This window comes from Python bivittatus, unplaced genomic scaffold (genome assembly GCF_059951505.1).
Source record: "Python bivittatus isolate LINGU-HERP-01145 unplaced genomic scaffold, Pbiv_v1 ctg000410_np1212, whole genome shotgun sequence".
Lineage (NCBI taxonomy): Eukaryota > Metazoa > Chordata > Lepidosauria > Squamata > Pythonidae > Python > Python bivittatus.
Genome location: NW_028277067.1, coordinates 2,398,639 through 2,412,183, shown reverse-complemented (window position 1 = coordinate 2,412,183; position 13,545 = coordinate 2,398,639). Strand labels below are relative to the sequence as shown.

The window sequence follows — 13,545 nt, the reverse complement described above, 5'->3', positions numbered from 1 at the left end:
AAAATCTGTGGGATTCACATAACAGACTAAACTGCCATGGCTGGGTCATACAATGCACTGAACCAAACCCAAATGACATTTATGTCAGACATGACTATCTTGTCCTATTTATTTAAATGGCTTTAAATAAGAGAGCCAATTTGGTATAGCGGTTAAGGCACCAGGGTAGAAACTGGGAGACCATGAATTCTAGTCCTGCCTTAGGCACAAAGCCAACTGGGTGACCTTGAGCCAGTCATTCTCTCTCAGCCCTAGGAAGACGAGGGCAAGGGCAAACCACTTCCAAAATCTTGCCATGAAAACTGCAGGGACTTGTCCAGGCAGTCACCAGGAGTCAACACTGATTTGAAGGCCAAACCACCACCCCCTCTAAGTAGGACTAAATATGGATCGAACTCACAATGCACAGGCTGTTTCTCTTCTGACACTACTCTGTCCTGACAGCTGGTTAAGTTCCTGCAATTCTGAACCATGTTCTAAACCTGGAAGAGGGGGAATCACATGATGTGTACATTTTTTAGGAGGCAAAATGTGCATAAAGAAACGCTTGTATCCACATAAGACTTGGGACAAATGATCAGAGACTTATATAGGACACAGATGGAAATCAATTTGAGTGGGTCTGCCTTCCAGGCACTGTTGCTTACATCTTGTAACTTAGCATGAAATTAAATAGCACACCCTTCCCCATTTTTACATTCCTATCAATGCTTTCAAAGTTAATCAAATATGGTATTTACTGAATTTTGCTATCACCCACCCACTCTTCAGGCCGCTTCCAAGGATTTAATGAGAAATGAGTGGGCATTTGCAATTCAGAAGCATTTTATTACAGCCAAAATGGCACCCTTCATATGTTATGCTAATAGAGAATTCTAGGAATCGGGGTGCCCACAGGGAGGAGTCAAAAAGGGCAAGATGGCGGCCACATCTGCACAATGGAGGTCCTGCCCTTTTCTTACATTGCATGTAATAAAGGGGCAAGACATTGATCTCATGGTCACAGACACCAACCTGACTTTTTCTTACCATACCTGTGGACATCCCTCCATGTGAGGAACAGAAATGGCTGGGGGAGCCTAGGCCCCAACACAGACACGCCAAGGCATACGCGCCGACATGCGCTGACATCAAAGTGCCTCTAAATGCATTCTCAGGGTGCAGGGAAGTTGGGGCATTCAGCAAGTAGATTGTCCTGGTATCCAAGATCTGCAGAGGGACAAGGATCTCTCAGTCTTCACGTAGGCTGGCTGAATGGAGTAGAATTACCTCTAGATCCAAGCACCCACACACGTATGCACACATACGTCCTAGTTCGCTCTCTGTATAGAAGTCTTCACATGGTGCTTCCTGCCTCCCTCCCGTCCCATATCTGTTATTTATTTTTTTATTACTGAGAAGAGAAAAAAAAAGCACATAGAAAGTGCTTTAACAAAAAAGTGAAAGAAACACAACAAAGAAAAAAGAACATGTTAAAATGTCATCATAACGGTAAACGATTATAATTCTATATATACTTATCCAATGCAAATATTATTCAAATATGTATTTATTTCTAATACATTAATATGACTATCATTTTTTAACCTACTGTATTTTGTATAAACGAGCCTCCCTCCATCTGTTAGAACATTTAACCTGGAGAAGAATCTTGTTTGCTGCTAGACATTGCTGATAATCTTCCCTCCTTACTACTTCAGTAAATACCAGGCCTGCAGGCTAGACAGGAAAACCAAAAGACATCCCAGAACAAGCAAACCATTTCTATAACTCTGCCAAGAAAACAGTATGGATGCAGTCACCAGGAGCCTAGTTTGCCTTGAAAAGGCTTCCTCTCCTCTCCTCTCCTCTCCCCTTTAGTCTCTGCCGCCATCCACTGGTAAGAATAATGAATAGCAGGGCAGCCACTCCCCTCTCCTATTGTTTCACAAATAAGTGTATTATAGTCCACCATGAATCTCTCCACAACACAAGCACATATACACAACACACACAGCCCTTTTTTGAGATGTCCAATATTTTCCCCTTCCTTTTATAAATGTGCCTACCGCTCACTATTCTTTACTCCTCCAGTGTCTTTTCAACATTAACTCCTCCCTTGCTCTACCCTCTTCTCAATTTCTACCAGTGCTGCTTGCTTTTACAGAACATCAGAAGGAATCTGGTAGCACCTTTCGTAACCACTTTTGTTAAAAGACATATGCTTTCATGAGCTGCAGCTCGCTTCATCAGATGCATATAATGTAGGATTTAATTTGGGGTGGGGTGAGGGGGAAAGGGAGGGGAAGGTAGGTTGGTTATGCAGAGGTAGGTTATATGTGAGACAGATGGCAAATACTTTGTCAGTTAGGAATTGTAACATGTTAAAAGCCCATTGTGTTTGCTGAGACCTAATTCAGCAATTTCTCACTTAAAGGTACTTTCAAAGCTTTGTTTTTCCAGAATAGCCACTTTGAGGTCTGTCACAGGTTGAAATGCTCTAATATCACTTCTCCTTGTTTTGAATCCACTTGCATATCTCACATCAGAAGAAAAACATGTGAAGGTGCCTGTGATTTTGTGTACTAGTTGGGGCCTGTGATGGTGCTATTGTTGAAGATGTGGGGGCAAAGTCGACATTGGGTTGCTGCAGGGTTTGGTTCCCATATTTGTCTTGTTGTTTCTTGTTGTTTGTGAGGATCTGCTTCAAATTAGGTGGTTGTGTGCAGACATGTGCCTGCCACCCAGTGCCTGAGAAAGTGCAATGTCACTGTCCAGTGTGGGCAGTAGCTTATTAATAAGCCAGGCTTCAAAGTGACTTTTAAAGGACTTTAAAAGCACCATAGAGTGAGAAATTGCGGAACTCACTTACATCAAAAGGTTTCAGGCAAGGTCTCAACAAATACAATGTGTTTTCAATACATTAAAACTGTTAATGTGCAATCTGTCTTACATGTAACCTGCGTCTGCATAACCAACCTGTCTTCCTCTTCGCCAACTTTACTCCAATTTAAATCTTCAGTTTAGCCCAGTGCTCTTCAAACTTGGCAACTTTAAGATGGCAACATTGGCCACTTCCACATCTTAAAGTTGCCAAGTTTGAGAAACACTGGTTTAGCCACTTTAGGCATCTGATGAAGTGAACTGCAGCTCATGAAGGCTTATGACTTTTAATAAACTTTGTGGGCTGGAAAAAAAAAAGTACTACCAGACTCCTTCTGATTTTTTGCCATCACAGACCATCATGGCTTTCCTCCTACAATTGCTTTAGCAAGGCACCTTCTTGAGTGTCTCTTGCATCCAAGGAAAGAAAGCATGATAGGAAGGCAGTGGGTATACTGACCAATGGATTTGTCCTTAAAAGAGTTGAAATAAGAAGCTGACTCCCTTTTCAAGAAAAAAGTACTTTTCCCAGGCCTGTTAGAACAGGCACTTACTGGGCTTAATAGCAGCCAGCAGAGCCCGTGATCAGGAGTCCCAGGAACTGTAGTCCAAGAACGTCCCAAATTCTCCATTCTGCCAGGTTATGTGAGATGAAAGGACATAATAAAGTAGCATATCAGCACTTAGGTTCCTACTGGAATGTGTGGGAGGTTATGTGTAAAGAATATTTTTTAAAAAAAAATTATAATTAAATGCAAGATTTCACTCTTGGATTGAACAATCACTACCAGTACTTGATTTCAGGAAAATGAGATACTGAAATTCAAGTTTGTTTAAAAATAGTCTTTACTGGTAAAGAAAATCCTCCTGATGCTCACTCAAGGACCTTTTGCTTTGATTTCATACAGCCTCAATTTTACCCCTACCTTTAAAGACCAGTACCAAAGTGAGGTCTTATGTGGCCTGATTCAAATTGGAGCTGGTCCAGCACTCTGGAGATGAGAAAAGGCAGGCATAGATTGATTTAGAGCAGTGTTGTCCAAACTTGGCCACTTTAAGATGAGTGGACTTCAACTCCCAGAATTCCCCAGCCAGCTGGCTGGGGAATTCTGGGAGTTGAAGTCCACTCATCTTAAAGTGGCCAAGCTTGGATAACACTGATTTAGAGGAATGAACCCCTCCCTTCCAGCAGTGCAGTAGCTCTCCTCCAGGAATTGCTTGGGCATTGTGAGATCTCTAATGGTCCCCTGAAGGATCAAGGAGTCTCCTTTCCCTTCGTCCTCCTCCTTCTCTCCCTGATGTTTTGGAAAAGGAACAACCAGAGCCTGCTACGTTAAGTTCATAGGTGTGCCTGCCGAGGTATTATGACCCCCATGTGTTTAAAGGTTTAAGTGGGAGAGCTGAATCAAACTTAGGACTCACATCCTTTGGCTCTTATGGAGCAAGTGTTTCTCTTTCAGCAAACAAGCTGTAAAACTATATTATTTGGTTGATATAATATTCCAGCTCTTTCTCTTTCAGCTGCCTAAAACGTGCTTTCTCTCTTAGATGACTCCCTTCATTCTCCTTGTTGCCCTGTGACTGAATCTGTCACCCAAAACACCAACTGGAACTCTGATTTTTTTTCTTCTAGCTCCTTTGCAGCATTCCCCACTCTAAATCCATCTGGTTTCCCTATGCAAACCAAAGTCTGTGATCAGTGAACTGCTGCTGCCCTCCACACATTCCTCCCATATTACCTTGGCTTCTTCTCCATTCCAAGGGGGGAGAGCATAACACAGTGGATCTGAGTGGAGGAATTATGATGAAGTGGGGATATGATACCTGAAGAAACGTCATGTTGGTGAGAATACAAATTTCCCTTTTGGTTCAGAAGATTAAACCTAAACTCAAGCTTGAGGAATAGGAAAGAAGAAAGTGGACAGTGGAATAGAATATCTTGGAACAGGCCAACACTTTCTTTCACTCAAGATTTTTAAGTGAAGTCCGTAGGAGATAGCCATGCCTTTTGCATCAGCAGGGCATTACCCATCTTTGAGGTAATTCCCAACCATATGATCAAAGGTGTCCTTGAGAAAGTGATAGAAAAGAATTGCTGAGACTTGGGGAGCTACTGCCAGTGGGAGTAGAGAATCAGATAGTGAGACAAATAATTCTGATCTGCTAAAAATTGACATCTGATAGTCACTCTTGCTAACATTTTAAGAGTTGTCTCTTCTTTTGCGTCTACTTTTCATTGCCATAACTTCTTTGGCCCAGGCAAAATTTGGATTGTAATATCCATAGATACACGGTCTGTTTTGTCTCTGTAACTTTGTACAAGTTCTATGTACATTACGTGCAGGAATAAATCTTTTGAAACCTACTCAGCAGAAGAATAACGTTTCTAAACATCTTTAGATTATGACTGACACTGGCTTAATATAATTTCTCTGTTTAGAGGCTATCATTAGGTAGGTTTCTAATTTTGGGGGGGAGGCATTCTCACCAAATTCCAGTTCCTGGGGTTCTTCAGGAAAATTCATAAACATGAAATGGTATTGAGGCAGTCTAAGTTCATAATGTAGATGTGCTCAGTTTCAGCTCTTTCAGATCTCCCAAGTTTCGTTCCTGTTTATTGCAGGTTTAATCTCCAATTTGCATTATCCTCTTCTGTATTTGGCAAGAGTCCATCTGCCTTGCATATTTTCTTGTGTGGCCTGTGGAACCTTGTCAGGAAGATTATGCTTGGCCAATCTTTAAAATATAAATAGAAAAAGAGCCCATCTGGCAAAAAGGCTGGTGCAATTACCCAGTGTTTTTCAAACCGATTATGATGGAGAGACTGTGTTGTGAACAGTGCTATTGATATCATAGCTGAAATTGCCAGCAGCATTGACTTCAGATGAATGACTGAGTTTCTTAACCGGTGGATGAATTTTCCTGCTTCACACACTCAACACATCCTGCTAGAAGGTGGAAAAAACCTACACCTCACTTTTATAGCAAAAGATGATTAGAGTCAATTGACACAGATTTTTTTACTAGCAGCCTCTTTCATATTAGTATAACTTCCTGTTTTGTATTTGCAAATCCATGCTTCCCCTTCCCCCTTAGCCAGTGTTTTTCAAACTTAGCAACTTGAAGATGTGTGGACTTCAACTCCCAGAATTCCCCAGCCAGCATGGCTGGCTGGGGAATTCTGGGAGTTGAAGTCCACACATCTTCAAGTTGCTAAGTGTGAAAAACACTGCTCTAAGCCATAGGTCAACTTTTCCCCTTTCCATATCTTCCCCACCTTCCAAGACTTGATGTAGACATGTCTACTTTTTTCTTTCGTTGTTAAGATTTTAAGGAAGGCAAATTCTAGCCACTTCAGAAATAAATATGACTGGCTTTGCTTTCTCTGATTGGACGTCGCCTCCCATTTGCAACAGGCCAAGAAAATCCATGACTAGATTTTTCCTAAACATGATAGAACGTTGTGAAATCCAACAGCATTGGAAATTCTGTAGAGCAAATCTGCTACATGCAGGCTGAAAGAAACAACATTGCCAGCTGGGGAGATCAGAAAAGGAAAGAATGTTTGGCAATTCTTCTGTATAATGGGCTATTGGATCAAGTTGCTGGGCATTTTCCTATGTAACACAAAGGGCGAGGCAGACAGAATACAGAAAGAGAAGTCACGGTGGGTGTGGTTTTCTTAACCACCAACACAAATTTGGCTGGCTTTGCAGTTTCTGTGTCATATATCCAGCGTATTAAGTAAACATCTCATTATCAAGTTTGTCTCCTAATCTTTTAGGTATTTTTGTTTTATGAAGCACTACATACATTTCTCTGTTTATATCTCATTCATCTATTTTTTTTTCTTAAATGGAAACATTTAAAAATAGTAGAACTACCTTGGGAATTAACTATAAGAGGTGCCATGCTGGTATTACAAATACCATTTGATGTTGTTCACAATTGATTTTGCTGAAACTGTACAGGACAGGGCTACTGTTTCCCCACCCCTACTCCCACCATGTTTAACCCTGAGAAGGGAAGAGTATGTTTGGACTGAATACTGTTAGGGAACTTGGCTTCATATACAATACAAATAATTTCTCCCAGTTGCCCTAAGATCTTTCTGTATTTCAGTGTTTCTCAACCTTGGCGAGTTTAAGATGGGTGGACTTCAACTCCCAGAATTCCCTATCCAGCCATGCTGGCTGGGGAATTCTGGGAGTTGAAGTCCACCCACCTTAAACTCGCCAAGGTTGAGAAATGCTGCTGTTTTTTTTTTAATCCATGAATGTGTTTTATTATCTAGAAACAAAGCATCAAGGACTCTTAAAATAAACATTCTGATAATTATTTATCCTTAAAATAAATATTTCGATAATAAATGCAGTATGAATTTTGTAGGGATCCCACTTGATCTGGAAAAGCTAATCTGACCAGTTGTTCAAAAATGGTTTGAAGTATAGAAATCAGCAGGGAAGCTTGTCAGGTCATCCAAACAAGCATTATCGGTTACTGATGTCTGCTAATGCTTTCTCATCAAGTTACTATACATGCAGAGCTACAGGGCCAAATGAAAAATTGGCAGCTCTAGCTTTTTAAGGACAATCTGTTGTAAGGTGACAAATTCTACAAGCGTTGAATGAGAAGTAATGCCTCCAATGTAATAAATTGTCAACAGGTGGCACTACTGGCATGCTAGAAGTCCTGAAATGGTCTTTAGCATTTATTCTTTCACTTCACTTGGTGGAAAGTTGCTGTGAGAAAAAAATTGTGTTGCTACTGTTTGTCAAACAGAAGCCTGCAGTGAGTACTCATCAGTATCCTTTAAGCAACATAGCATGATAGAATTTCTGACTGCCAGTGGAGTCTCTCCAATTGAAATTCAATGCCAAATGCAGGTTATGTGGATGACTGTGTTGATACGAGCACTGGGCATCGCTGGGCCAAAAAATGTAAAGATGGTGAACCAGAAAGAGCTGATTTGTGTGATTAAGAATGAAGTGGATGACCTGTGACAGCAACTGACCAGTTTCACATGAGAAAGGCTGACCAACTGATTCAGGACAATTAATATATGACTCAAAGGGAAACTGCTGTCAAGAAGGAAATTTCGTGGCAACATGACAATGCTAGGCCTCACACCTCATGAGCCACCCAAGAGTCAATTGTGGAGTTGGATCTCACCATCTTACCTCACCCAATATACAATCCAGACTTGGTACTACACAACTTCTACCTTTCCTCCAAATTGAAGGAATACTTTCCTGAATATCTGTTTGACTCAGATAAAGAGATGGAAAGGACTGCTAGAAACCAATTGAAGAGACAAAGTGAGGAGCTCTTTCATTACAGCTTTCAGAAGCTTGTCCATTTTTGGCAAAAGTGTATAGGAAATGATGATTACATGGAGAAGTAAATACAGGTAACAAAACAGCTAATTCTAAGGATTATTTTTCTGTTTCATTTTTTAAAATATTTTTAAATTAAGGTGGGGGCACTGCTTTCCTTTCAACTCTAATTATAGTTAAGACATTCATTTCTCAAAGTAATTCAATAACAAAGTTTATAAACATCCATGGAAAGTTTCCATTTAAAAATCACATTGCATGTAGTATACTTTGCAAAATAGAGTTGAGAAGAACCTATAGGAACAAATCAGCTTTCTTGTGGGGCTAGGTGGTGTATTCAGGCCACCCATGGAAAGAAACCGATTCACAGGAATTCCCACCTCCCATACCCTTGCCGCAGATGCCATATTTGCTTTCCAGACTGCAATAGGGTGGCTATTAAAGCACACCTCTTAGAAGATCAATGGTGTTGCACAACTGAAGAGTCATGGGGCAAGTTACCCTTTAGGGGCCTCCACACCTAGGCACTCATTTTCCCCATTTTTTTCCTCCCTGCTTCTCTACTTCCAAGTGTTATTCGTCTTTTCATTCTTTCTTTCCCTCTTTACTTCACATCTGGCAAGTACAAATCTGAGTCTGGCCTAGAGATCCACGAGGCTCCTGTTATGAGAACTATATGAGGTAGGTACACTTTTTCAGCATCTCAGTTCTCCATAATTATCCTGGCCTGCCACTTATTTAGCCTTGGAAATAGAGTAGTAACCTAGATTACTCTGGGACCTGTACCTATGACATACCCCATCCATGGGGTTTGTGATGAGAACCCCCCCAGAGGAAATATTGGGCCAACTTGGCACTGATGGTGCCAGCCTCTCGCAAAGTAGATTTGAACAAAGAGGTGAAAACTGATTTATACCCTGACCATCCAAATCAAAATAGCAAGTTACTGCCTGGAATGCCAACAAAGCAGGATGATCCTCTGATGTCTGGTTTATTTCTAGTTCTCTCTTAGGTGATGAAAGCTGCATCTCTTCACTGTTTCTTAAAGCAGGCAGGCAGATCCTTCTGGGCCCTTCTCCTTCATGAATGGTTCCATTGTGTAAACATCATCCTCTATTTCTTCACCCTGACTGGATATGAGGTTAAAAACATATTTGGGAAAGGAGCTTAGTACTCCCACTTTTATTTTGAAGGATAAGCCTCTACCTGAAGGAGGAGAGGCAACTAGGAAACAGCAACAGTGAGCCCCTCCTTTCTCCATCCCTTCAGCACAAGCTGGAAAACTGGGGTGAGATACTTCCCTGCCTGGGCACCTTCTCTTCAAAGTTAAGGTCATAAGAACATGTCCCACCTAGTCCAGCATCTAGTGTCACACAGTGGCCAACTGGGTGCATTTGGAAGCTCACCTTTATCCCCACCCCACTCCCAGGTCCCTTCCTAGCAATCAGTATTTAAGTCCTGCTGCCTATAGACACATCCACACAGCCAGCAAAACACACTTTCATGAGTTGATACAAATTAGCTTTCCCCAGCAGATCTCTGCGTTGTCTCATTAACAAAGTGGGCAAGTGGAGTTTCCCTGACAGTTTAGTGGAGGGCAAGTTAAGGTGCAGTGATCGGCAGATGTCTGCCCATGGAAGAACATCCACCAGTTACTCCCCTTGATGTGGGCTAGGAAAGGAGGCGTGTTTTAAGAGAGGCTACAGTGGCAGGTTTAGTTGCCTCCTTGAACTTCTAAATATAAACACCAGGCATTTATTTCTATGTGGACCTGACATGTGTCCCTACAGAGAAGTCCTAGTCTGCTGCTTTCTCCAGCAGTCTGGGTGCTGCTGTTCCTCTTTTGTGGATCCTCATGGCTCATGAGGTTCTTGGTGTTGCTGTCCTTTTACTTGGGGTCCTCCTAGATTCACAGCCTGTTTGATAAGGTGGCACCTATGGCCAGGAAGACCTTCTCAAAGTTTCATCTGGTACACCAGTTACAACCTCATCTGGAATAGGAGGCTCTATTCGCAGTCACTCATGCCTTTCTCACTTTTCAATTTGACTATCACAATATACACTCCACGGGGCTGTAACAGCTGGTCCACAAAGCAACAGCTGGAGTAGTTACTGGTGGTTTCCAATTTGCCCATATAATACCATGACTTTGAAAACCACATTGGTTCCTAGGTAACTTTCAGGTGCAATTGAAGGTCCTGGTTGTCATCTTTAAAGCCTTAAATGATTCAGAACTTGGACATCTGCAAGACTGCCTCCCCACCCCACAATTGTTAGAAAATCAGGCAAAACATGCTTTTTCATCAGATCTTAGGGGTTGGAATGATACATTTGGTTCCCTTTAACAATAGAATGTGTCTTTATTTGGTGATTCACATATGGATTAAATTCCAGGGCTATACGTTGCTATATATTGTTAATTCTTATGAATTGTTGTTGCTATTTTATTGTTATATCTATTGTATGCTTTTAACCCAATTTACAGTGGTTGGGATGTACATTGCTCAGGGTTGCCTTGGATTGTATTAGTTTATAAGTCCAGTAGAGTAAGTAAATAAGTGCCAGTCGAGCACCACAAAGCAAAGTGGTCACAGAGGGAAGCTGGCAGCGAGCAGAGAGGAGGGTGTGTGTCCACATCCGAACCAAACAGCCAATAGAAGTTGGGTAGATCCCAGCCTCTGCTGCTTCAGCACCACGGAAGCAACACAAACAGCGCATGCAGCAAGCCTTGGATTGCAAAACCACGGGGATCAATACTTCCACACTGGATTAAAAAAAATCCCTAAATCAGCAGGTGAAGTAAGGGCCACATGATATCAATGTGTCCTTAAAGAACAGTTAGTGAGGAATCTCCAAGCCAAAGTTAGGGGATGTGCCCTAGAATTCAGGAGGTAGCACACATCCCTCAGTAGCAGTCACCGCTTGCCTGATTCTCCACAAACTAGTCCGGTCTTCTTTTAAAACCATCCAAGTTGGCTGCCATTTCTACAACTGCTGGCAGCAAATTCCAGTTTACCTATGCTCTATGTGAAGAAAGTATTCCTAAATCTACCTGTGTTTAGTTTCAGTGTATGACCTTGAGTTTTAACAGTAGGAGCAAGGGAGGGAAACTCTCCCTCCACATTATTTATGCCCTGAGTGACTTTATATATCTCTGTCATGTCTCCCATTACCTTCTTGCTTTCTAAGCTAAAGAGCCTCCATTGCGCTGTTTCCCCCAATCATTTGGGTTGTCCTTTTTTTGCAGCTTTTTCAGTTCTATGATATCCTTCCTAAGGAGCAATGCTAGAGCTGCCCACAATACTCCAAGCATGGCCTCACCACAGATTTGCTTTGCCACTCACAAGGCCAGGCAGCAACTGTGGTAGCAACAGAAAGGAGCAGCTGCTTCTCCTTCTGCTAACCTGCTTACTACATCTGGGAGGATGAGAGTCACAAAGCTACCTGGGGAGAAAGTATTAGGAGGCCCCTCTGCCCGTTCATTCACTGACCAGGTTCACACAACATATTAAACCAAAGGCATGGCTTGCATGACAGATTAAGAACCAGATTGAAAAGCTTGGTTAGCAGAGCCTGTGGACTAGCAATTTACCCCGTTTCCTGAAACTGAATTTTAAGTTCACAGGACACAGTTCCCCTTAGATTAAACCTCCACAATTGCAACCTGCGTGGTCCTGTTCATCAAGCTTTGGTTTAGTGTGTCAAGTGATCTGTGCCACTCTGTGCTGTGGAGGATTGTGCTAGCGATCAAATGAATGTGGCGACAAGGAAACTGTACCTTTTATTCCTTCTCATAACAATGTTCAGTACAGAGGTCATCCCAAGGACTTCTTGGCCAGGGATGGGTGCTGAGGAAAGAATGGCTTTTTGTCCATTGTCTCTGTTTTGACAAAAAGCTCACCAATAGGATGCTTTTCTTTCAAAATAAAAGTGGCTGGGTTAAGCATATCAGTTATCAGTGAAGATAAACGGATTTATCTGCAGGTGTATTTAGCCTAAAAGTGGGGGAGTTACAACCCTCTGATGTTGCTGAACTACAATCTCTACTTCCCACATTAGACAAACCGGCTGGGTTTGCTTAGTACTGAGGTTAAGACCATATGGAAGCCATAGTTCTCCCTGCAATTTAGGCCCTAATGTTGCCAGCAGATCCCCAGGATCTCTTTCCAGATGATGGGGAGAGGAATGAGTACAAAATTATGCCTTCTTTACTCATTAGTTACAGAAACCGAGAGGTGGCACTTTTGTTGTGAAATTTCCCCAATACAAGCCATTGATGTTGAACAACAAAAAACCTGCTCCTCATTTTGCCTAAACAGCATTATTTCTCTGAATTTTGTGAAGTCTGTGGCTTTGCAGGTATGACAAACACTCCTTGACCTGTGCTAATGATATCAGTGACAAGTACAGGCCCCTTTCTGCTGATTGTGCTTCTGTGCTAGTCCCAGATGCAGCACACACAGAAATCTAGCAGCCAAAGTTTTTCAACCACTTATTCCATGGCACAAAACACTCACTTCTTCGTAACCTAAGCCTTCTCAATGTTTCCATACATAAGGCAATAGTGACCAGAAGGGAGATTCAAACCTCTGGATTCTTTGCAGTTGATTGGCCAAGATTTCTGACTTCCAATTGTTTAAGAATAGCAGCAATAAATGTACTCCCCACCCCACCCCCATCCAGACAAATTTGTAACACTGATCCGTAGAAAGCCTGGGCTGTATATTTTGTGAAGGAGAATTGTGAGCTCTGCTCAGCTCCGTGTCTGCATTCAAAGCAAATTTTTGCAGCAGGTCCAGGTGGTGAAAGAGATAGATTTAAAGCAGACCTCCCAAGCCTGAAGTCCACTCAGCCTGGACGTAAAGTACGAATACAGAGGTTGTTTTCCTGTTTCAAAAAGGTGAAATATGTACCGATATGAATAAGACTGTCTTGCTCCGATTGTTATAAAGGTTTAAAAAGAAAAACAATTGTAGGCTTGCAGGAATTCCTCTCCCCACATCATGCACTGGGCAGCCACATTACCTGTTCCCAACCTCCTTCCATGGTCACCATGGCGTGTACCTTCCTCCCAGCTGCACAACAGGCAGAAATCCATCAGATGCATCTCCCCTTCCTAGTTTAAATGGACAGCAAATTAAAACATCTACGGTTAAATTCCTATTATTAACTGCTGATAAGGGGCCAGAGGAGAGGAGATGCGTATATCACCATTCAAAAATAAGGTACATTTGCAAAAGCAAAACGTGCTCAAGAGACTCTCATGCTTCTCCCCCCGCCCCCCTCGCGCGCCAAGATGGCAGAACTCTTTCTATGCATTCCTTCTCCCCGCACCCTGTTCCCATGA

The 13,545-nt window shown here is 42.1% G+C and overlaps 1 long non-coding RNA gene across 1 annotated transcript; it reads right to left on the bottom strand.

The window, feature by feature from the left end:
* Positions 1–7,845: 7,845 nt before the first annotated feature.
* LOC148215436 (uncharacterized) lies at positions 7,846–13,341 on the bottom strand. The gene is made up of 3 exons (XR_015796601.1): positions 13,224–13,341; positions 11,977–12,046; positions 7,846–9,328 (listed from the first exon to the last, which is right to left on the bottom strand). It is a non-coding gene; the product is annotated as an uncharacterized LOC148215436 (long non-coding RNA).
* Between the last annotated feature and the right edge of the window lie 204 nt (positions 13,342–13,545).